This window comes from Tupaia chinensis, unplaced genomic scaffold, assembly GCF_000334495.1.
Source record: "Tupaia chinensis unplaced genomic scaffold, TupChi_1.0 Scaffold144262_1, whole genome shotgun sequence".
Lineage (NCBI taxonomy): Eukaryota > Metazoa > Chordata > Mammalia > Scandentia > Tupaiidae > Tupaia > Tupaia belangeri.
In genome coordinates, this window is record NW_006204120.1 from 2,394,069 (window position 1) to 2,417,861 (window position 23,793).

At 38.6% G+C, this 23,793-nt stretch overlaps 1 protein-coding gene across 3 annotated transcripts in view; it reads right to left on the reverse strand.

The window, feature by feature from the left end:
* Window positions 1–23,793, reverse strand: part of TSC22D1 (TSC22 domain family member 1) — a 152,022-nt gene that overhangs the window by 34,258 nt on the left and 93,971 nt on the right. The window contains exon 1 of one of the 3 annotated variants that reach the window (XM_006166502.3): window positions 8,071–8,138. The exons of the other annotated variants lie outside the window; for them this stretch is intronic. The gene's annotated coding sequence lies outside the window, so the exon portion shown is untranslated. Of the gene's footprint in view, window positions 1–8,070; window positions 8,139–23,793 lie in introns of those variants that run through there. 3 annotated transcript variants of the gene reach the window in all.

Genomic DNA, 23,793 nt, shown 5'->3' on the forward strand with positions numbered 1-23,793 from the left:
GAATCCTTTCATCTGTATTTACAAAATTTAAAAGCAAGCACTTCCACCAGGAGTCCCTCCCAGTTTTGTGCTACTTTCAGCTTTTGCCAGATTTCACTGCCCTGGTACTCAACCTCAAAGTAACCCTACTGGTTTAGAGCTCTACTTCCTTCAGTGTTATCTCCTTACCAGCTACCCTGCTCCATTTAAAATGCCACTGGCATTTCAGTGACAGGTTATATGATTAATTCTCAATCAGAAGCAAAGTGGCTTAACAGTTCAAACGTAAAATACTATGCACTTGGACTCAGAGATTTCTGTGGTTAAGTGTATTTTTAATATCTACCATTAGATCTTACAGCTATAGCAAGCAGGTACCATTTTGTTTGTTTGTTTGTTTGTTTTCTCAGTGCCCCGGTTATAATGACACATCATTTTGAGGGGTTGGCCCCCACCCTGTTTTCTCCATACAGTATCTTATATTTAGCATGCAATTTTGCAAAATAGGAACATATACATTATGCTATAGAAAAAAATACCTGCACTAGTCAAAAAACATTCAGTTATCAGGACAGTATACAACAGAGAATCTTCATCAAATCTGGGAATAGCACATACAAAGGTTCTAAAGCACAGAGGCAGGAGTACTATCTCCCAAGGGGGAAAAAAATGCAGGCTTTCAGTAAGCTTTCTCTTCATCCATCCCAAGGACTTTGCCAGAGTAGGAAAGCTAAAGTTACTTCAAATGGCTGAGGCAGTCCCTTGCCAAAAGGACTACACACCACTAGACCATAGAAGGACACCAACAACAGCGGATTGGAGGGGGGATAGTTCTTAGAAAGAATTTTTTTTTTTTTTAATAAAAATAATGGGACCAGCAGATGGCATAATGGTCACATCGCTGAACTCCCACATAGTTGACTGCAGTTTGAGTCCTAGACCTGCTGGCTTAAAACTCATACTGGGGTTCAAGTCCTGGACCTGGCGGTTTGCTTTCTCTCTCTCTCTCCCTCCCTCCCTCTCTGGTCATATAAAAAATAAACAAGCAGACAAATAAATAAAGTTAAATAAAATAATTCTTTAAAAAAAAAAAAGAAAGGGAACCAGCAGTTAGTGTAATGGCTATGTCGCTGGACTCCCATGTAGTCGACCGTGGTTTGCGTCCCGGACCCGGTGGCTTAGAACTCACGCCGGGTGCGTGTGCGTGTGTGCCCAAGATCCCGAGAGGAGAATGGAGGAGAAGGGATTGCGGCATGACCATCCCCCCTGGGGGGTGATTTCTCACTTTCTGTCTCTATTTCTCTCTCTGTCTGTCTGGCAAGCGCACGCGCCCTATAGCGAAAACCTCTCAAAAAAAAAAAAGTAAAAAAAAAAGAAATACCATTTGAAAACATGGCCATCTTTGGAATGTCAAAATAAAGGATAAAATGTAGAGTGGTTTTTTTTTTTTTTTTTGGAGAGATTTTCACTGTAGGGCGCGTGCGCTCGCCAGACAGACAGAGAGAGACATAGAGACAGAAAGTGAGAAATCACCCCCCAGGGGGGATGGTCACGCCACAATCCCTTCTCCTCCATTCTCCTCTCGGGATCTTGGGCACACACACACACGCGCCCGGCGTGAGTTTTAAGCCACCGGGTCCGGGACACGAACCGCGGTCGACTACGTGGGAGTCCAGTGACATAGCCATTACACTAACTGCTGGTTCCCTAGAGTGGTTTAAATACATTCATATTACATCATGTAGGTAAAGCAGGGTACAAGTTTTCAAATTTGATAATCAAAGTTGCAGGAAGGAATATATGTGTATGTGCCTCTGTGTGTGTATTTTAATTGCCAGAGAAAATGTGTGCTTGCCAGAAAGAGACAAAGATAGGAGAAAGCACCCCCAAATATATGGGGGAGATTTACTTATTCCCCCCTTCTGTGGGATTTGGGGCACACACACACATGCATGGACTCAATATGTTTTTCAAGCCACTGGGACCAAGGTTTGAACTGCAGTTAGTCATGTGGGATTTGGCTTCCTTGACCCCTAGGCTATGGGCCAGCCCAAGGGGATATTTTAAAACGGAGAGTCCTGATTCCAGTGTCAAAACAATGAATTGGAATCTCCAGGGGGCATGAAATAATAAATTAACAATAATAGCTGCTACCATTTATTCAGCACTTTTTTTTTTCTTAGAGGTTTTTGCTACAGGGCGCATGCGCTCGCCAGACAGACAGAGACAGTGAGACAGAAAGCAAGAAATCACGCCCCAGGGGGGATGGCCACGCCGCAATCCCTTCTCCTCCATTCTCCTCTTGGGATCTTGGGCACGCACGCACACGCGCCCGGCGTGAGTTCTAAGCCACCGGGTATGGGACGCGAACCGCGGTCAACTACGTGGGAGTCCAGCTACATAGCCATTACACTAACTGCTGGTCCCTTCAGCACTTATGATGTACTAGACAACTTTCTAAGCACTTTGCATAGATCACCTGATTTAGCACCTGTAACAACCCTAATGGTTAACTGGGACACAGAGAAGTTAAGTAACTTGCCAATGGTACATGGATTCAAGTTTCAAACTGTAGATCTACACAGTCCATGCTCTTAACCATGACACTCTGCATCATTTAAGATACTCTCCACCTCCAACAAACCAAGTAATATTTGGGTACCACTACAAATGTGATCTTTCTTTTTTAAATTTTTTAAAAAGAATTATTTAACTTTATTAATTTATTTATTTGAATTTGACCAGAGAGGGACAGAACCAGAGAGAGAAAGAGAGAAGGCAAGCCGCCAGGTCTGGGACTCGAACCACAGTCCACCATGTGGGAACCCAGCATCCTTAGCCACCATGCCATCTGCCGGCCCCCACAATGTGATCTCTCAAAGTCACTTTAATTACATCATTGTATGAAATCAGGCTCAAAATCAGTGTCTCTCAAAATTGGGTTTTAATCAAGTAGCATTATCTCCTTTAGTATGAAGAATTATAATATGCTAAACGTACAAAAATGGATTTCCTGTAGAAGATGGGTCTAAGATTTCTGTTTCTGACAAAAACAGCAATTTTACAAAACATACTTTTTACTTAACCTCAATTAGCAAGTTGCTATGTCTTTTCAACTCTGCCCTAATAATATCTCTGCCTTTTATTTCATTCTCTATTCCTACTGTCGCCACCCTAATCCAGACTTATATCATGACTTACTATGAATTTTCATATCATCCCAACTGGCAATCTGGCTCCAAGCTCTCACCAGCTGGATACTAGCAAACCCATCCTGTATACTACGTCCAGGCTGACATTCTTAAAAAGTTTCTTGCCTGTTACCCATTCAGTTATAAGTCCTTTAATTATTACAGGCCATCCATAGGACAAATCCTCAATGGTTAGCCTAGTATCCAGCTCTGTAACTGCTCCCTCTCATGTCCAACTTCTTTCTTATAAATTCAACTACAATGCATGTTTAACCCATAATTCCCTTATAAAAGGAAAGAATTAAATATATTTTAAGCTATACATAAAATGAGAATATAACTTGAATTGTGGGCTAAATTTTTAGATCCCTTTGATCAAATTCTAGCTAGCTTAGAGTTAAATGTTCACATTTCATGCTACTTCAAATGAGCTACTTTTGCTAATAGTTTTTCAACTTTTGGCAGAACACGTAGGAGGATGTTTTTAACACTAGCTAAGCTCTTGCATCTGATCTTTCTTGTAATCTCAAAGTCAAGAGTTAAGTTAGTCTCAGTACACAGTTACACAAAAACTCGCCCATGGTAACAGGGAGTATTTATACTGTGTCTTCAAGCATGAATTTTTTATATAATTCACTAAAGCAGTTTGTCAATCTTGAAAAGGATTATTTTTACTGAACAATATTTAGTACCTTGCCAGAAAAATAATGTATACATTCTAGAAGCACAAGCTAGGGAAATTTATTCATATATTTTAGTCATGAGCACTTTACTTATTCATCTACTATGGGGGTGAAAAAAAAATAGTTCTACTACCAAGGAGAACTGAGAAGATGAGATCAAGTGTCTACGCTCTAATATCCATTTCAGGTATAGTTAATTTATCAGTTATTTCTCATGGCTTCTCTGGAGCTCTTATTCTTCATTAATCCAAGGGGGCTGAATAATAGATAAAGGAAAAACACATCTCCTTAAATTTATAATTTATGTAGAAATCACGCAAAATCCCTATGAGTAAGAAAGGGGCAGACAGGCAGATAAAACTTTTAGAAAGCATGAGAAACAAAAGCTTGCTACTGGGAACCATGTCTTCCTCTCCTTCGATCAGAAGAGAGTTCAACCAGTGTTTTCTTAGTGCTTATGTGAAGTTAAATTTCTTAGTGAGTTCTGAGATGTAGTCCAATTAATTCCATATTTTTTTTTTTTTGAGAAAGGTTTTTGCTATAGGGTATGTGCACTCACCAGAGAGACAGAGAGAGACAGAAAGAGAGAAATTATCCTCCGGGGGATGGCCATGCCACAATCCCTTCTCCACCATTCTCCTCTTGGGTTGATGAACAAATTTTAAGCCTTCATAGTTTATCTTCCTTCTCCAAGTACCCTGGATCACAATGCTCCCTGAGAGAAGGTACTGTCTGCCCTCACCTGCTGTTTAAATTTCACAAAAAGCAGAGTCATGTGCTACCACATCAGAGCCTGACATCTGACATGATTTACTTCTTCTTTTCTAAGTGAAAAAAAAAAAAAAAATGCAGATAAGAGAAAGCATGCTGTCCTCAGACACAGTTCTTAGGAACAGCAGTCCAGAATCTGCTGGTAGTAGGCCTCATTTCCTCCACTCCACTGTTGCTACTGCTTCATCTCAATCACATCCAATGACTGGCATTCAAATGGCTCACTGATAAGGCTTAATTTATATTCTTCTGCTTAAGAAATGAGGGAAGTGTGGAGTATAGCTTATAAAGTTTTCCATCTGAAAGGTTAAAATGTAAAGGTTCTGGCATAAAATGCTTAACTATTAACCACATGGGAAACTAGATTTTAGATAACCAGGCATTTGCTGCACACCAAAGCAAAAGAAATCTAGAAAAACACCATCCTGCCACCTTGTGGTACCTATTCAGAAGTACTTTGCTTCATGCTTTACAATGAACTTGACAGTTTCAAATAACCAGCTTATTTGGAAAATTATAAACCAAGATAACGTAACAATTATTTTAAAATCTTAAATACTGATGTTTATACTAACTAAAATTCACTGAAATTTATCAAGCTGCCAAATGTTTGCCTTATTTTTGAACTCAAAAGTGAATTCTCTCTTCAAAAGAAGTACCTGTTTAAAATGTTTCTGAAAAGATCATTAAAATGAATTATTAAATTTCTTAATATCATATTGACATAAAAGAGGTTAGTTCTGAAATAGAGAATAAAAAATACTGGGGTCAGCCTGTGGTGTAGTGGTTAAGGCAGCTGAATCCCACTCAGCCCACTATGCAGCTCAAGTCCTAGACCTGGCAGCTCGAGAAACCGCCAGGAGCAAAATCCTGAGAGGAGAATGGAGAAGGGATTGCAGCATAGACACCACCCCGGGGGCGGGGGTGGGCAGCGTTTTCTCACTGCTCTCACCCCTCTCTCTCTTGGGCCAGTGCACATACCTTATAGAAAATTTAAAAAAGAAAAGAAAAAAAACCCTGCCATTTTCAGAGCATTATCTGAGACAATTCCTTTTAGAAAAATCACTAAATGATGACTGAGTCTCCTTTGACATATATGATCGGAAGTTTATCCTATGGAAATATGAACTACCACTTAAAGAAAAATATGGTAATGACATTATTTTAACCATATGAAGCGTCTGTTTATGAAATTAAAAAATGGTTGGATGTGGCCCAATGTAAAATATTTATCCAGAGCTTCCCATAAGTGCTGCCTACTTTACCCAATCTATCTACCTAATTTAATAATCCTCTTGCCAACCTGTGGAGGAAGTACCAATATCATCCCCATCTTACTAAAAAATAAAAAGGTCTCTGAGGCTTAAAGGTCATATAACCTGTCCCAAGGGATAGGGCCTGCCTGCTTCTAGTTTGCATGGCTGTAACTACCAGATCCCATGGAGTAGGTATCTATGTAGATTAAAAAAAAAAAAAAAAGTACCTGTTTAAAATGTTTCTGAAAAGATCATTAAACCAATCTTTTGGCTAAACTGTATTGACCTTCTGTTAATAATGACTCTCACATGTTTCCTTCTTTATATTCTCCTCTTAATTACAAAACTTTGGGGAGTGAGAGCAGAGACTTGTATTTTTCTGTTCCTCAACTCATTTGAATTAACTTCTTTAAGAAACACTAGTCATCTCTTTCATTTCAAAACCCCAGGACTGTTTCTTCTCTTTCTTTTTAAAAGGTAGCATTTTCTACCTTGCACACTGGTATCCATTCATCAGATATTGTCAACACTGGCATATTTGATCTCTTTCTCCCCTCTTACCCATTCATCTACTCAGTAAAGTACTGAGGCCCGGCTATGTGTATTAATTAGGTCCTAAGAACAGAAACATGAAAAAGCATAATTCTTACCCTCAAAACGTTAGTAGTCAAATGATCAACTAGGGCAAATATTGTTATTCAGTGCTATAATTGAGACAAAATATTCCTACATATTTAATATACTTTCAATAAACCATTCCATTTTAATGGGATATTTATTTGTGAACCATAAGTTCTACTAGGCTTACCAAAATGTATCTTTTTAAAAATCATTGCAGCCAGTTCAAAAATAAATATATATCTTAAACAACCTCTGGTTATCTATTAAAAACTGAAATCAAAGCTACTTCAATCTTTTTAAAAACAATCTTTTCATCTACATTTATTGCTATAAAAACAAACATTATTTAACCATTAGTAATCAAATATTAAATGATCTCTTAGTTCTCTTTTTGCTCTAAAATTGTGTGATTCTTAGGTTTACAAACACTCCAGAAACATAGAAATCAAAAAGAGATTAGGATTTTTAAAATAATGTACCCCTTTGTTTTTCACTAAAAATAATGTGAAAAATTTCCCATCATATGCAAAGGTTAATTTAGGCAAAAAAATGTTGATCTCTCCTTTAAGAGTCAAGAATTTTCATTTCTACAAAGCAGAAAAGTTCTTACTGGTTCTTTAAGACCTAGTGTATATTGTATACCTTTATCCAAACTGATTAATTCTTCATTTGAAGACTTACCAACTACTGTGAAGTAGTTTTTATGTATTTAGAACTATACAACTGGATGAGTACTTTTGCTCTAACTCTATAACTAAACCATCAGTTTAATTAAGTTATATAGAGGATTAAAAAATCATACATATAAATATTATATGTAAATATTACATACTGTATATATAAATCATACATATTATACACACACACACACACACACACACACACACGGACCATTCTTTCTTTCATTTGCTATAGGGTGCATGTGCTCTGGGAGGGGGAGAAAGGTGAGAAAGGATCCCCAGGGGGGATGACCATGCCACAAACCCTTCTCCTTTCTCCTCTCAGGATGTTGGAAACACATGCACTCATGCCTGGTGTGTCTGGGACTCAAATCGCATAGTCAGCTATGTGGGATCTAGTCCCCTTAACCACTATGGTACCTGGCTGGTCCAAAAGACCTCTATTTCTAACACAGACTAAAGTACAGCTAACAGTTATCTTCACGAATGGACAAAGGAGGCTAACATTTTCTGATAGAAAGGCTCAATATAAAACTCCAAATTATTTATCATTGAAAATCAAGTCATAATGACTTCAACTGGGGAATCAAATTTAAAAGCTAACACTGTTTTGCAACAAATTTTTAAAAGATCTTAAAGTAAAAAGGAAGAAACGCCTCCCTTCATGATCTCCAAATAATCCTGATTTTTAAAATCCTGATTTAAAAAAGTTTTAAATTGTGAGCTAGGAAAAACAATGCCAAAAAAAAACAAACAAACATGGCTGAATCAACGTAATTTCACCCCCAGACAGGTCTTTAGAAGCCAACTGCCTTTCAAAGTAAGAAATGTGCTCAGGACAGCCCAGAGAGAGTTCCTTCCACAACCTGGATTACAGTTAAGTACTCACAGCGGTTTATCACTGACTACAGGAAGCGTTCAGGGTACAGACATATGGCCGTCCTGGGCCTCTCTTCCCACCCAGGCCCAACTGACGCTCCTGGTGGCCCCACAAGTGCTTCTGCAAGTCCTGCCAAAGTTCCATCAATCACTGGAGGCAGTTTCAATTTAAAGGGGCAGTGACCCGATTTATTTATGATGACTCAGTGTTTCAGAGAATACAAATACTATGAATCTAGTGATTTGCTTGTTTCCAGAATTCCAAGGGACCTAGGAGATTTTTATTTAGGTTTTCTCAGAGCTTAACAAGTTAGTTAACACATGACTGTGGGTCCAAAAATCAAGAGGAACTGGGAGGAGTTTTGCCAACTTTTGAAACATGTTTGTATGGGGGGAAGAGGGTGACCAAAAGAGATTCAAAGATGGAAAAAAAGCCTTGAGGAAGAGAAAAGATAATAAAAGGAAGAGATGGAGATGGGAAAGGATGGAAGGTGGTAACAGGAAGGAGGGACAGAAAGGAGGGAGAGAGGGGTGGGCCAGGTGGAAGGAAGGAAGGGAGAGAAATGGGGAGAGGATGGGAAAAAAGGGAGACAGAATGGAGTAAGAAAGAAGGGAAGAAAAATTGAGAAGACAAAGCAAAACTGAAGCAAGCAGATGGAAATGAAGAAACTAGATGTCTGACAGCTTTTCTGTTCCTATGAGGCCTCATGGCACATCTTGCAATTTGTGCCCAACATATGATACTCTGACTCTATCAATAAACCATTTTACTAGAGCACAGGTGGGTATGGGGAAGCATCCAGAGAGAAACAGGTCATCTTTGTTTTTCCCTTAAACGACCTACGATGCTACTCCAGAAGGTAAAGGAGACTAATAAAAGTCAACCAAAGGAAATCGAAAGGGGTCAATATAAATAAAAGATGGTATGAAATGGAAAGTGCACATAATTCGTAAATAAATATACCAGTTGGACCTTTTGAAATATAGATTAAACTTTAGAAAGTTAAATTTGTAATAGAAAATACATACAGGGACTTTGAAAAGTTTATGGAAAACAGAATTAAATACATGCATAGTTTTTTCATAATATTCATTTCCCATGAACTTTTTTAAAGAATTATTTTATTTATTATTATTATTATTATTTTAAAATTTTGTTATAGGACATCTGTGCTCACCAGAGAGAGACAAAGAAAGAGAGAGAAAGTGAGAAAGCGAGCTGCCAGGTCCGGAACTTGAACCGCAGTCACCATGTGGGAGTCCAGTTTCTTACCACACACCACCTGCTGACCCCTCCCATGAACTTTTTGAAGGCCCCTAATATAATACAAAGGGGTCAACACACATTACAGAACCATATTTTTTAAAGTTATAAGAATGAATTCAACAATAACAAATTTATCAAAATCTGCAGGCTACAACTAAAGTAATACTTAGGGGGAATGTGTAGACTTGAACCTTAGAATAAAGGCTAAAGACTGAGCGATAAAGATGTAACAAGTAAATTGGGGATGAGGGAGGCTTAAGGTTTTTCTTTTTTTAATTCAAGAAAGGAGATAATAAAGGCAATAGCAAAAACTATTAACATAGAAAATAGGTAGTAGAAGATCAACAGACCTAAAGTTGGCTCCACAAGAAGACCATAAAATAAACCAGTAAGCCTCCAGTATGATTAACCAAGAGAAAAGAAAAAGTATAAATAAGCAGTATCTGGAATGAAAAAGGAATATAACAATTACAAAGATAGAAATGACATGGACACATTATTAGAAAAAAAGCATTTTACTGAAACAGACTGAAAAAGAGAAATAAATTCTGAATAGTTCTATTTATACTGCCACTAAATAAATTAAATCGACAGTGAAAAACCTGACCACAAATAAAGCTCCCAGACCAAATAGCTCCACTACCAAGTCCTACAAACATTCAGTGAACTGGTCCAGCCAGTCCATGTGATGGCTGAAGAAAGGATCTGCAATAAAACCCAACAAAAGTGGCAGTTCCTCGTGAACATGACAGGACATGTAGGAGGAGGCCAGCACAGAATAAAAACTAACCGCACATGGTCCACACCCAGACATCTACAGGAACCCACATAAGGTATCCCCAGTGCCTAACACAGAGCCTAACACAGAAATCAGATGTGTTCAAAAGAGAGAAAAAAGGAGACCATGAAGAATGCACAAGTATTATTCCTATTTTAAAATAAAACACCATGTAGAAAGTAATCTCACCAAATCCCTAGGAAAAGCTAGAACAGGACTTTTTTTTTTTTTTTCTTGAGAGATTTTTGCTATAGGATGCATTTACTTGTCAGAGATATAGAAAACAAGAAACAATCTCCCAAGGGGGATAGCCATGCCGCAATCCCTTCTCCTCCATTCTCCTCTTAGAATTTTGGACACACACACACACACACACACACACACACACAGAGCGTGATTTTTCAAGTCACCGGGTCTGGGACTTGAGCTATAGTCAGCCATGTGAGAGTACAACGACGTAACTGCTAAGCCATCTGCTGGCCCCAAAATCTGAACTATTTTTAAATTGCTTAAACAGTTAAATCATAGCATGAAGATTCTGGAAGACTTAATTTTGACAAAATACTGAGATGTACTTACATTCAAAATAATAATACATAATACATATATATATATATATATATATATATATAATACAGAAAAAATAAAATATATAAGTAGAATAATAATATTACAGCAAAATTAAGTAACCTGCCAAAGTTCATAGGTATAACTGAATAATTTTTTGAGTCAGGCTTGGAAACTGGCAGCCTGATGCCAGATGGCACATGCTTTATTGCCTCTACAAAGAATAAAAGAAATCTGAAGCTCAATATTTGACAAGTATAAAATAATGAGGTGTTGGAATATTTTCACATTTTTCATATACAGTAATTCTTTATCAAGTTAAAATAAGCCAATGGTAGTCCCTTGACGACACATTTCAAAGCAAAATCACACGACTTACAGAAAACTCGGTCTTTGTTTCCCACATTCTACTACAGTATCTAGTCCTTCCCACTATGCATGCCACCCAGCTAGACAGCCTGGACACACACATGAACACTAGGGCTTTCTGTAAACAGCACTAGCTGGGGATTCTGGCAGTGAACTTAGGGGAACAAAGATTAACAAATGCAGGGTATAATAAGTGTGTATAAACATATACGTGTGTGTGCGTGTGTGTGTGTGTGTAGACTTTCAGTCGATTTCCATAAGTAAATGTTAAACAGCTCTTGACAATGACATAAATTACACAAGATATGCTGATGCAGAAAACACTAGAACTAGGTGATCCAAAAATGGATGGGAAGTGAGCTATGTAACTGTAATCAGCAACCATAACCTTCATTTCACAGTCTAGAAACTGAAAGAATGAAAACTGCCCTCTAAATAGTTCAAAAAGTTCTCATAAAATTACTACACCAAAGTAATACTCCTCAAATCTTGTTTGAGAATATAGAATATCTTGTTAAGTATCATACAACTGTTAAAACTTGAATATCTGATTTTCTAGGCCATAGGAGATTAAAAGTCACACACATTAACAGGCTCAAGAAGAGACAGCTTTCAACCTAATAAGATACAAATTTGAATGGCAACCTCCACATGAGATGACTCACATCAACCTCCACATCATGCCTACGCCGAACCCGAGGCATAGCCCACCCATAATCTTCTCAGAAGGTTAAAACAAGATCAGATATTTAAAAGCTTTTGCTTTGATTACCTCACTATTTCAAACACTCAACCCATAGGGAAATCAGGTAAACAGGTTGTTTATCATTCAGAATCTGGAATCCTGTTATTGGTAAGACTGAAAAAAAAAAAAAAAAAAACCTACCACTCTAGGCGAATCCTGCTAAAAACTGCTATGTAATGTGAGCAATTTATTTCAATAGAAGATACAGTTTTGCACTTAATAACATAAAACTATGATACCACTATTTGAGTATCCAATAAACAAAAATATAATACTGAAAAAATATTAAGTAAAATGGGATTAATAACATAAGACTGATAAGGAAGTTTGGACTTCAATTTTTTAATTGAAGGGATTAGAAGTGTAAAAATACCAAAATTTATTAATAGCACATAAAAAAACTTTCCTTTAAATCGAGCAACCGTAAAAGATTTTCACGTATTTCATTTTAATATAACATTAACTCATGAATTTAGCACTTTAAAAATTGAGGTTAGAAAACCTACTGTTCTGTAGTTCTTTGGCACTTTTAAGTTTTTACTGTTGGGTGCGTGTACTCAGTGGACAGAGAGACAGAGAGAGAGAGAAATCACCCCCCCCCCAATGCCACAATCCTTCCTCCATTTCTCCTTTCAGGATTTTGGACATGCACGCATACACTCCCGGTGTGTTCTTCAAGTTTCTGGGTCCAAGAGGCAAACCACCCAGTAGACCACGTGGGATCTAGCACCTTAACCTCCATGCCACCTGCTGGCCCTGCTTTGGCATTTTTTAAGACAATAGGTAATGCCACTAATTCCTTGAAAATAAATGATTTTTGATAATTCATTTCTACATAAAATATTCACTGAACACTTACTACCATATAAAAATATCGGTAGGTACTTGGGGTACGAAGGTTCTAATGAAAGAAATACACATCAAATAATTATAAAGTAGTAAATTCTACCACAGATAACAAAGATGAAGGCAGCAGTGATCCCAGGACTGGCTGCTGAGAATAAAGAAGTTGAGTTCAGGATGATGTGAGATTTGAGTTTAAGGTACAAAGAACATTTCGGTACTAAAAGAATACAGGAGGGCCAGACTATACAAAAGGAGAGATTAAATGAGGGGCCCAGTTTGATAAAACATCCAGATATGTAAGTTCACAGAGAAACTAGGGACACTAAGGGGCAGTTCCCGAATTTCTTTAGAGGAGTAAATACTTCAGGAAAAAAGGGTTAGGAGGTAGTTCTTAGGTTGTTTCCATACCAACCACTCCCCCTTCACATACTTTTTTTTTTTTTTTTTTTTTTTTGCTTATTTTGTATAGTTGTTTATTTAGAGAGGCTTTAGTGTCCAACAGATGATGAAGATTATCAGGGACTAAAACCCACCCTTTTCCCCTTGCAAGACTAGTAGAAGGGGAAACTTGAGTTCCACAGATAAATTTCACGTGGAAACACCCAATCATCAGCACACGGGTAGGGTCCTTGGGTGTAAAGAAATCCTGTAGAATGTAACAGAAGGGTAAATGATAGAATCTTGGGAAACATCAGCCTTTAAGAGAGCTAGGGAGGGGACCAGCAGATGGCGTAACGGCTACGTTGCTGGACTCCCATGTAGTCAACCAAAGTTGAGTCCCCAACCTGGTAGCTTAGACTCACACCGAGCACATGTGCAGGTGTGCCCAAGATCCCTAGAGGAGGAGAATGGAAGAAAAGGGATTGTGGTGCGGCCATCTCCCCTGGCGGGGACATTTCTTGCTTTGTGTCTCTCTTTCAGGCAAGTGTATGCGCCCTATAGCAGAAACCTCTCCTCCCCCCTCCCCCCCAAAAAAGAGAGAAAAAGAGAGAGCTAGGGAAAAAACAAGCAAACAGTAAATGAGACTGAAGAGGAGCAGGCCAAGAGACAGGTAGAAAACCAGGAGAGTGATGCACAGCAGCCAAGGAAGGAGAACTTCAAGAAGGAAAAGGCAACAAAGTCAAACACACAGAGAGATCAAACAGGACAGAAGGGTGTTCCTTAGAGTTGAGAGTTGGCAGCTAGGAAGTCCATGGCAATACCTGCAGAACAATTTCAGAAGTTTAGGTTGTATGGTAGTGAGGATGAAGGCCCACACCACAGCCATACAGATGGATGGGTAAAGAAAAGACAGAGGATTAAGGGAGTCGGGAGTAACTGGTTCACACATGTTGCCAGTAGAGTGGAAAAGATTAAGATAAGAGATGATACATCCTGAGAAAGCAAAATCCCAGAGGGCACAGAAGGGAATTCGCTCTTTATAATTCTACACAGAAATTTAAATTAGATTGTAATAAGAACACTAGTGTCAGTCAGTATAATAACTATGATGTAGACACTTTCATTTATTCATTTAACTATTTATAAGCATCTGCTATGCTCAGAAACAATACTGAGGTCTGATCACTTACTATCACTGTGCCCACATTATTTTTGTTTTTGTTTTATTTGGAGAGGTTTTTGCTATAGGGCATGTGTGCTTGCCAGAAAGACAGAGAGTGATAGAGAGACAGAAAGTGAGAAATCAACCCCCAGGGGGATGGCCATGCCACAATCCCTTCTCCTCCATTCTCCTCTGGGGATCTTGGGCACGCACGCACATGCACCCGGCATGAGTTTAAGCCACTGGGTCTGGGACTTGAACCGTGGTCGACTACATGGGAGTCCAGCGACACAGCCATACACCAACTGCTGGTCCCCTCTGTTCCCACATTGAAGGCTGGATCCATTCACAGACTTCGTCTGAGCTGCTGGTAAATAACATGAAACCCATGAATATTTCTGATAATCCACATGAGAATTTTATCTTCTTTATGGCACCCTGAAGTGTCCAATGGGTCACATTACCAAACAATTGCAATAATATTGAAAAAAGCATTCCCTTTATGAGCAAAAACCCCTTTTTGTATCATTTATATTTAGCACATACAAATATTACTACCTTAACCATTAATCTGCATCTTATCTGAAACTAATTTAGAAATATCCTTTCCATGAAGAAATTAAACTCCACACAATTATTTAGACGAAGGGCTTTTCCTAAATTACTGACACACTGAAAACTGTACTATGTAGCATTGGACATTTAATTAACAAAATAAGCAACATACAGACATAGCTTTCTACAGATCATTTTTCAGCTATAAATGGCATGTCCAATAAGCCCCGTTTTTTGTTTTTGTTTTTTTTTTTAAGAGGCTTTTGCCATAGGGCAAGTGCACTCATTGGAGAGCAAGAGAGACAGACAATGAGAGGGGAAAATGAGAAACTACCCCCAGAGGGATGGCCACATGACAATCTCTTCTCCATTCTCCTCTTAGGATCTTGGGCATGCATGCACATGTGCCAGGTGTGATTTTTAAGCCACCAGGTCCGGGACTCAAACCATGGTTGGCAATGTAACTACTATGCCATTTGCTGGCCTCCTAAACCACAATTTTAATCTACCAGTTTTTAATAACAATTATCAATCAATTATAAAATTTTAAAACAGACAGGCTATATGGAAATAACATAATCAACTAGTTTTATTTCTAAATCCATAACCATTAAAAAAACTTATAGGAAATTTTCCATTGTTCCTTCGGCAAGAAATATGAAGCAAAATCTACGAAAACTGGTCAATTATGAATATAGACAGGATACCATTTGAATAGCTCCCAGAACCCAGATTCTATGGAGTGGCCAACTAAGTGAGAATATGCAGTGTTTGGAATATGCCTATGGGAAAAACCCAACTGTACAACCAAAAAACAATCCTTCCTACTCAACAGTAGATGGCGCCAACACACCATGTCCTATTAAAAAAAAGATCTACTCCAGGAGAGTATTTTTTACCTGTGCAACCCAAGCTATGGTAAATATAATTTTTTTATGTATAGTATTCCATATAACTTAACTTACAATAATTTTTCTTAAGCTTAACGCAGTAATCTTACACACGAATCTCAGCCATTTAAAAAATGTAAATACGAAGAAAAGTTACAGATTTTGTTCAAATAGAACAGACACACTATCTCAAAGTTTGAAATTGTAAAAGGAATCAGAACAGGTAAAAGAAACTCAAAACAAAAAGTACCTGAATGTTCTGGATTTTTATTGCCTGAGAGTTTGAAATTGTTTCTATAGTCAGGGATTCCTTTAAAATCTCTATTCTCCATAATTGCATGGTTTCATTTCTTACTGTGCAGAATACATGAACTACTATTAACCAAGCAACGGAAAACAGCCTTTACCCCTCTCCATACTAGCCTATATTCTATACATTACAGATAAAAATGCTTCCCGATCCAAATGTAAGTAATGTCTTTGAATGTGGGCATAGAATCCTAAATTACTTTAGTCTGAATGAGCAAAAATGCATAGTTGTTATATATTATACATGTCATATTAGTCGAGGGTGGGAGTCAGGATTGGGGAAGCCAGGGAATGGTGGATCAGTTAAAAATCCAACTTATCATTATGGCAAATATATGTAATGATTTGTGTCATAAGATAACTGCCTTACCTCCTAGACAGGAATCTAACTATAGGCCTTTGCAGCCCCGCAGAATAGTACAGCAATATTATTGGACTCTTTCTCACATCCCATACAAAGTCAAAAAGGTTATCCCATCCGCCTGCTTGTCTGCACAAAGAGGCCTGATTGCTAGTGGACGCCGTAATTTAAACAACAGTAGGACTGTAGCAAATACATGAGCACTTTTGTCTTGACTCCTACTCCCAACACGTCTAGACTACCCCCAACACGTCTAGACTACCCCCAACACTTCTGGACACTTCAGGAAGCCCCTTGACTTTCAAACTCAACTTATAAATAGAAGTAAGGTAAAATCGTAGGGCAAACTGAAAAAGAAAAGACATGTAGAGTATATAGCGTCGGTGATATACAAAGATTTGATGAATGTTAGATTCCATCCTTTTCCATTTACTATCATATAGAAGTGACACAGACAAAAATAATAGTATAATAATACCAATCCATCTAACCAGACTTCAATCAAGGTAACAACTAGGAAATAAGACTTTAAAACAGTGAAAGCAGACAGGCTTCTCTCTTCACCAAGAACTAATAAAGTATGAGTTTTCTGGAAAATGAATGCTTAATATAAGCAAATAAAAATTCAAAGCCATAAACAATAAAGCACTATAAATAGTAACTCTAGCTATAAACCTAAGGACAATCACCACACTCTGCAAACAGAGAGCTCTTTCAGTCACAGTTTAATCTTTAGATGGGTAGGAACTCTGCCAGGAACCTAACATGAATTTTACACAGGGTAATTAGAAGTGTTTTTTAGTAAGATTTTTTGATTTAGCCCATCATAATAAATATTAGACTTCTGATAACATTTTTCATTAGAAAACCACTCATAATGTACTGTTTCAGAAAAAAATGATAAGTAGGGTAACTGCCAACCTAGAATTTAGTACCCTGACCTTTCAAGAACTATAGTAAAGTAAAAACATCTTCAGATAAACACAAAATAAAAGTGTATCACCACTGAACATTCACTAAAGAAATTTCCAAAAACTTTTTTAGGAAGAAGAAAAATACCCAATTTTTAAGAAAATCTGAAATACAAGAAAGTATAGTTAAAAAAAGAAACTGGTAATCATGTAGGCAAACCTAAACAATTTTTTTAATATAAAAAAATAATGATGAGCCAGCTGTGGAGCAGTGGTTGGAGCAGCTGTTTCACACATGGTCCACCGCAAGTTTGAGTCCTAGGATCCAATTACTCAAGAAACATGCGGGGCATGTGTATGTACATGTCCAGATTCCTGAAAGAAGGAAGAAATGCAGAAGAGACTGTGGCATGACCATGACCCTGGGTGACAGAGACATAACCAATTTTTTTTCAAGTATTTTTGAGCCACAGTCGAATCTGTAGTATGGAACCTGCAGATACAAAGGGTGAACTGTACAAGGGAGAAAGTGTCAAATCACCCATCTATTACTGTTAGGTCAGTCAGACAAATTTGAGATATTAAAGCTCTAAGAGAGCAATTTATAAATGACATAAGGAACACAGAGGATACTCAACCTGAAAATTAAAAAATACAGATCCTTATAGGCACACATAAAACATCTATATAACCTGTTCATGTACTAAACCAAAAGCAAGTCGAAACAAATTTCAAAGAATTAGTTCATACAATCGAGTTTGCAGATCATGCAATTAATTAATATATACAGTTGTATATCACTTAAGATGGGAACACAACCTGAGAAAGGTGTTAGTAGGTGATTCTGTCATTATACAAGCATCACAGAGCGCATTTACACAAACCTAAATGGCACAGCCTACTCCACACCTCGGCTATGTTTGTATACCTATTACGATTTTATGGTACCACAGTCATATATGAAGTCCATCATTGATGAAACATTGTTATATACCAAATGACTGTAATTCCTTAGTGAAATAATAAAACATCTACATTTCATCACTTCAAAACACAATTCTAAATAATCTGAGGGTCAAAAATAACTCATGGTGGTGGAGAACCAGCAGTTGGCGTAATGGCTATGTCGCTGGACTCCCACGTAGTCGACCGCGGTTCGTGTCCCAGACCCGGTGGCTTAAAAAAACTCACGCCGGGCACGTGTGCGTGCGTGCCCAAGATCCCAAGAGGAGAATGGAGGAGAAGGGATTGCGGCATGACCATCCCCCCTGGGGGGTGATTTCTCGCTTTCTGTCTCTATGTCTCTCTCTGTCTGTCTGGCGAGCACACGCGCCCTACAGTGAAAATCTCTCAAAACAAAACAAAAAAACAAAACAAAACAAAAAAAAACTCATGGTGGAAATTTCAAACACTTGAAAAGAAAATGCAGACTTGTAGGATATAATATGAAAGTAATAATTTGGAGGGAATTTTATTGACTTACATGCTTATAATACTAAAGAAAAAACTTGGGACCAGCAGTTAGCATAATGGCTATGTCGCTGGACTCCCATGTAGTCAACTGAGGTTTGAGTCCCGGACCCGGTAGCTTAAAACTCATGCCGGCGTTGTGTGTGTGTGTGCATGCCCAAGATCCCGAGAGGAGAATGGAGAATGGATTGCGGATTGCGGTATGGCCATCCCCCTGCGGGGGGAGGGGGGGGGCTGGCACCGCCCCGCGGGGGGGGGGGGGGGGGGGTGATTTCTCGCTTTCTGTCTCTCTGTCTCTGTCTGTCTGCCGAGCGCACAAAAACCTCTTAAAAAAAAAGAAAAAACTTGAAAAATAATGAACAAAATTTCCAATTTAATAAGATAGAAAAGGAACTAGAATAAACCTAAAAAATACAGAGGAAAGGGAATCATAAATATAAGAGCTAAAAACTAATAAGATTTTGAAACTAGAGGCTATTTCCAAGCAAAATTTGGCTCTTTGAAGATTAAAAAATAGGTAGACTTCTGAAAAGCTTAGAGAACAAAATGGGAAGTAAAAATAAATAATATCCAGTACCAGCAGTTAGCGTAATGGCTATGTCGCTGGACTCCCACATAGCCGACCATGGTTCGAGTCCCAGATCGAGTGGCTTCAACTCACGCCGGGCACGTGTGCATGCGTGCCCAAGATCCCGAGAGGAGAATGGAGGAGAAGGGATTGTGGTGTGGCCATCCCCCTTGGGGGGTAATTTCTCGCTTTGTCTCTCTGTCTCTCTCTGTCTTTCTGGCAAGTGCATGCGCCCTATAGCAAAAACCTCTCCAATCAATCAATGAATCAATCAAATCCAGAACAAAAGGTAGATATAATCGTGTTTGAGCTATATAACATTTGGATCAACAAAGGACTGTATATTCAACAGTGGTTTCATAAGATTATGATCATCTATAAAATACAACCCAAGCACGTAATAGGCTATACCATCTAGGTTTGTCTAACCATGTTTACACAATGACAAAATGGCCTAATGACGCAATTCTCAGAACACATCTCTGTTGTTAAGCAACATATGACAGTTTAACAAAATAGAGCAGTATTAAGAACTTTAAGACAGCACTTAGAAACTCAGCAATCAGACCTTGAAGGTTTTACAGCAAAGTTCTACTAAACTGCCAAGTACCAAAAATAATACTCTTTCATAAACACTTTTCAGGGGATTTTATATATACATGTGAAATTTTCTATTCATTATCTCATTTTGAGAGATTAGTAAAAACCTTGAAACCAAAATCGGAAAAGCAGTTTGAGAAAGGAAAATTATACAACATTTCCTTTTCTGAACAGTGCTAAAAATCCCCTTTTAAAAACAATCAACATAAAATAAATCTAATAGTGATTAAAAAGATGTTATGATCAAATTGGATTTGTCATAGCAATACAAGAGCATTTACCATTTTGGGACCAGCAGTTAGCATAATGGCTATGTCACTGAACTCCCAGGTAGTCGACCACAATTCGAATCCCGGACTTGGTGGCTTAAACTCACACCGGGTGTGTGTGCATGCATGCCCAAAATCCCAAGAGGAGAATGGAGGAGAAGGGATTGCGGCGTGGCCATTTCCCCTGGGGGATGATTTCTCGCTTTCTATCTCTCTGTCTCTGTCTTTCTGGCAAGCATTTGTGCCCTATTGCAAAACCCTCTCCAAAAAAAGAAAAAAGAGTATTCACCATTTAAAAATCTATGCATTTTATTTATCAGATTTTTTTTTTAAAATCACCTTAAAAATAGTTTTAAAAGCTTTGATAAAATTTAGCATACATTTCTTATTAGAAATAAACTTTGGACCAACAGATAACATAATGGTTACGTTGCTGGACTCCCACGTAATCAACTGCAGTTCAAGTCCTGGACCCAGTGGATTAAAAAATCACACTGGGCACATGTGCATTTGTGCCCAAAATCCTGAGAAGAAAATGGAGGAGAAGGGATTGCAGCATGGTCATTCCCCCCACCCATCCCCCCCGGGTAGGGAAGGTGATTTCTCCCTTTCTGTCTCTGTCTCTGGTGAGTGTACGTGCCCTATAACAAAAATCTCTCTTAAAAAAAAAAAAGAATTTAGTGGCCCAGCCATCATGCCCATTTGGGCAGCACATATGTTAAAAATGGAAAAACCTGGGAGGCTTGGGTTCAGATCTCAAATGAACCTGAACATGCTGGAGGTGCTATGCATACCCACGTGCCTGTGATCTTGGCTAGCTGGGAGGCCGGGGTTAAGATCCTGGCATGGTAAGACCCTATCAAGAGTGCCTCTCTTTTCATGTATGTGTACACACATGCCTTTCATGAAAAAAAAAAGGATAAACTTAATATGCTAAATTTATGTTTATTACAAGATATCATTAAGAGGGAAAATGTAAGTCACACAATGAAAGAAGATATTTGTAATGCATCAAAAAGCTCATTTCAGAAATAAATATTTAAAGAACTTCAAAGAATCAGAAAGAAAAAGACAATCCAATAGAAAAATGGGCAAGGAACTTGAGCAGGCATTTTACAAATAATATATCCAAATAGTCTGTCTGTCTGTCTATGCAACAATTTTGTTAGCAATGAGAAAAATTCAGTTTGAGGCCGCAGTGAGGTACCAGTACACCGTGATGGCTAAAATTAGAAAGATTAAACAGTGGATATAAACCTAAGTGATGGAATGTGGAACAACTGGAACACTCAGACATAGTTGCTAAGTGTGAAAACAGGTACAATTACTTTGGAAATCTGGCAATAGCAACTAAAGATGAACACATACAAACTAATCAGCAATTCTAGGAATAAATCCACAGAAAGGCAAACATGTACAATGAAAGACAAGGACAAGAAAGTTTCATGCCTGTATTAGTCATAATGGCCCCCAAATGGAAACCACCCAAATGTTTATCAACAGAATGTAAAAAAATAGGAGTCTGACACTAGCACAGTGGTAAAATGGGACACTCTGCAAGGCCAGCCTACATAGGAAGGCTCTGAGTTTACATCCATAGACCTCCTCCCTGGGCATGCTGGGCCTCTGTGTGCCCATAAATCCAGCCTGGCTACAGCTGAAAATTGATCATGGCATCAAGGTCTGGTTTGGGTGCTATCTCTGTCTCTCTCCCTCATGGAGAAATAAACAAACGTTGTAAAATGAAAAAAATAAAATATGATATGCTGTGGGAGGCTGTGCACCAGCGAGTCTGCCGAGGTTTCTCAGAGAGCAAACAATTACCATGATTGGTTCCCTTCCAAAAACCTGACCTTCGAAACCTTGCTCTGATTGGCCACTAGAATCCCTCAAATTTGCATATTCGGCACCTCATGATTGGTCCAAAAGCAACCAATCATAACCCACTGTTAAAAACCAATCAGGGCCCACCGTTTACAACCAGTCACAGTCCACCGTTTCCAACCAATCACGGCCCACCGTTTACAACCCACCAGAGTGTATATAACCACGATGCCTGGCCCACAGTAGCCAGACGACACAGACAACCGAGAAGACGACAACGACCAACACGACGACGACCAGGAAGACGACAACTGAAGAGCCTGAAGAGCTGAAACACCGCGCAGTCTCCAGACGACCCTGAAGATCCTGAAGAGCTGACACTGCATCATCTCCAGACGACTTGGGCGACCCTGAAGAGCTGTAACACTACATCGTCTCCGGACGACCCTGAAGAGCTGTGACACCGTGTCGTCTCCGTGCTGCTCACAGTAGATGACGCGACACTGCGTCGTCTCTGTGCTGTACCGTGCTGCCCACAATAAACGGACGACACTGTCGTCTCCATGCTGTAACACTACGCCGCTTGTCCCGGTTCTCACTCCTTCACTCAGGAAACCTGTTCGGCTGTCCCCCGGGTCGGGACAATATGCTCATACAATGAAATTGTATATAGCTATGAAAATGAATAAAGTCCTACTAAGCTCATCCTATGGATGCATCTAACAAATTTAAGCAGGAAAAAACAGAATCAGAATATCACTTATATAAATTTCAAAACAGATCAAAGTAACTGATACTGTTAGTCTGTAGAATGGATTTCAGGGGAAAAGCCATAAAGTGTTTAACCACAGATTAAAATCTCAATAAACTGGGCTAGCCAGTGGAGTGGTGGTAAAGGTGGCTGGATCCCATATAACCAACCATGTGGTTCAAGTCCCAGACCTGGCAGTTTGAGGAACACACTTGTGTGTGCATGCCTTAAATACCAATGGGAGAATGGAGAAGGGACTACAGCATAGCCATCCCCCTGGGAGGGAGCTTTCTCACTCTTTATCTCTTCCTGTCTCTCTGCAGTGAGCACACACATCCTATAGCAAATTAAAAAAAAAAAATCACAATGAACTAATACCTACATGCACCATATTGGCAAAATTGGAGCAATCTGACAATACTAACTATTGGCAAAAGTACCAGTCAGTGGGATTTTATGTGTTGCTGGTAGGAGGGCAAACTGAAGCAATCATTATGGAAAACAATATAGCATCATCTTGTAAAGTGAATATGTATACCTTCCATGATTCTGTTACTCCACTCCAGTGGAAGCATTATATGTGTCTTACACACATATAATGTGTGTAATGAAATTTTTACACACGTATAAAATCTTCAAAGTAAATAGCACAGTTCATCTTGGCAAAAAGACGAACAAACAAGCAAACAAAAAACACATACCTAGAAAACAACTCTAAATCCCCAAGAGCCAAGAGGAGAATGAATAAATTGTGATACATTCACATATTGAAGTTTTATTCATTCATGAAAATGAACAACATACTGCTGTATATATTAACACTAATACTCTTTTTTGAAACATTTAATTTTATTTTTAATTTGTTTGCTTGTTTTATATTGCTGTAGGGTGCATGCACTCACCGGCGAGAGACAGAGAAAGTGAGAAATCATCCCATGGGGGAGAGGAGATGCCTACATAGCAATCCCTTCTCTGTCCTTCTCTCAGGATTTTGGGTATGCTCAATTACCCAGTATATTATTTCAAGCTACTGAGTCCAAAACTCAAAAGTACAGAGTCAGCCATGTGAGATCCAACTGCCTTCACCTCCACACCACCTACTAGCCCCAA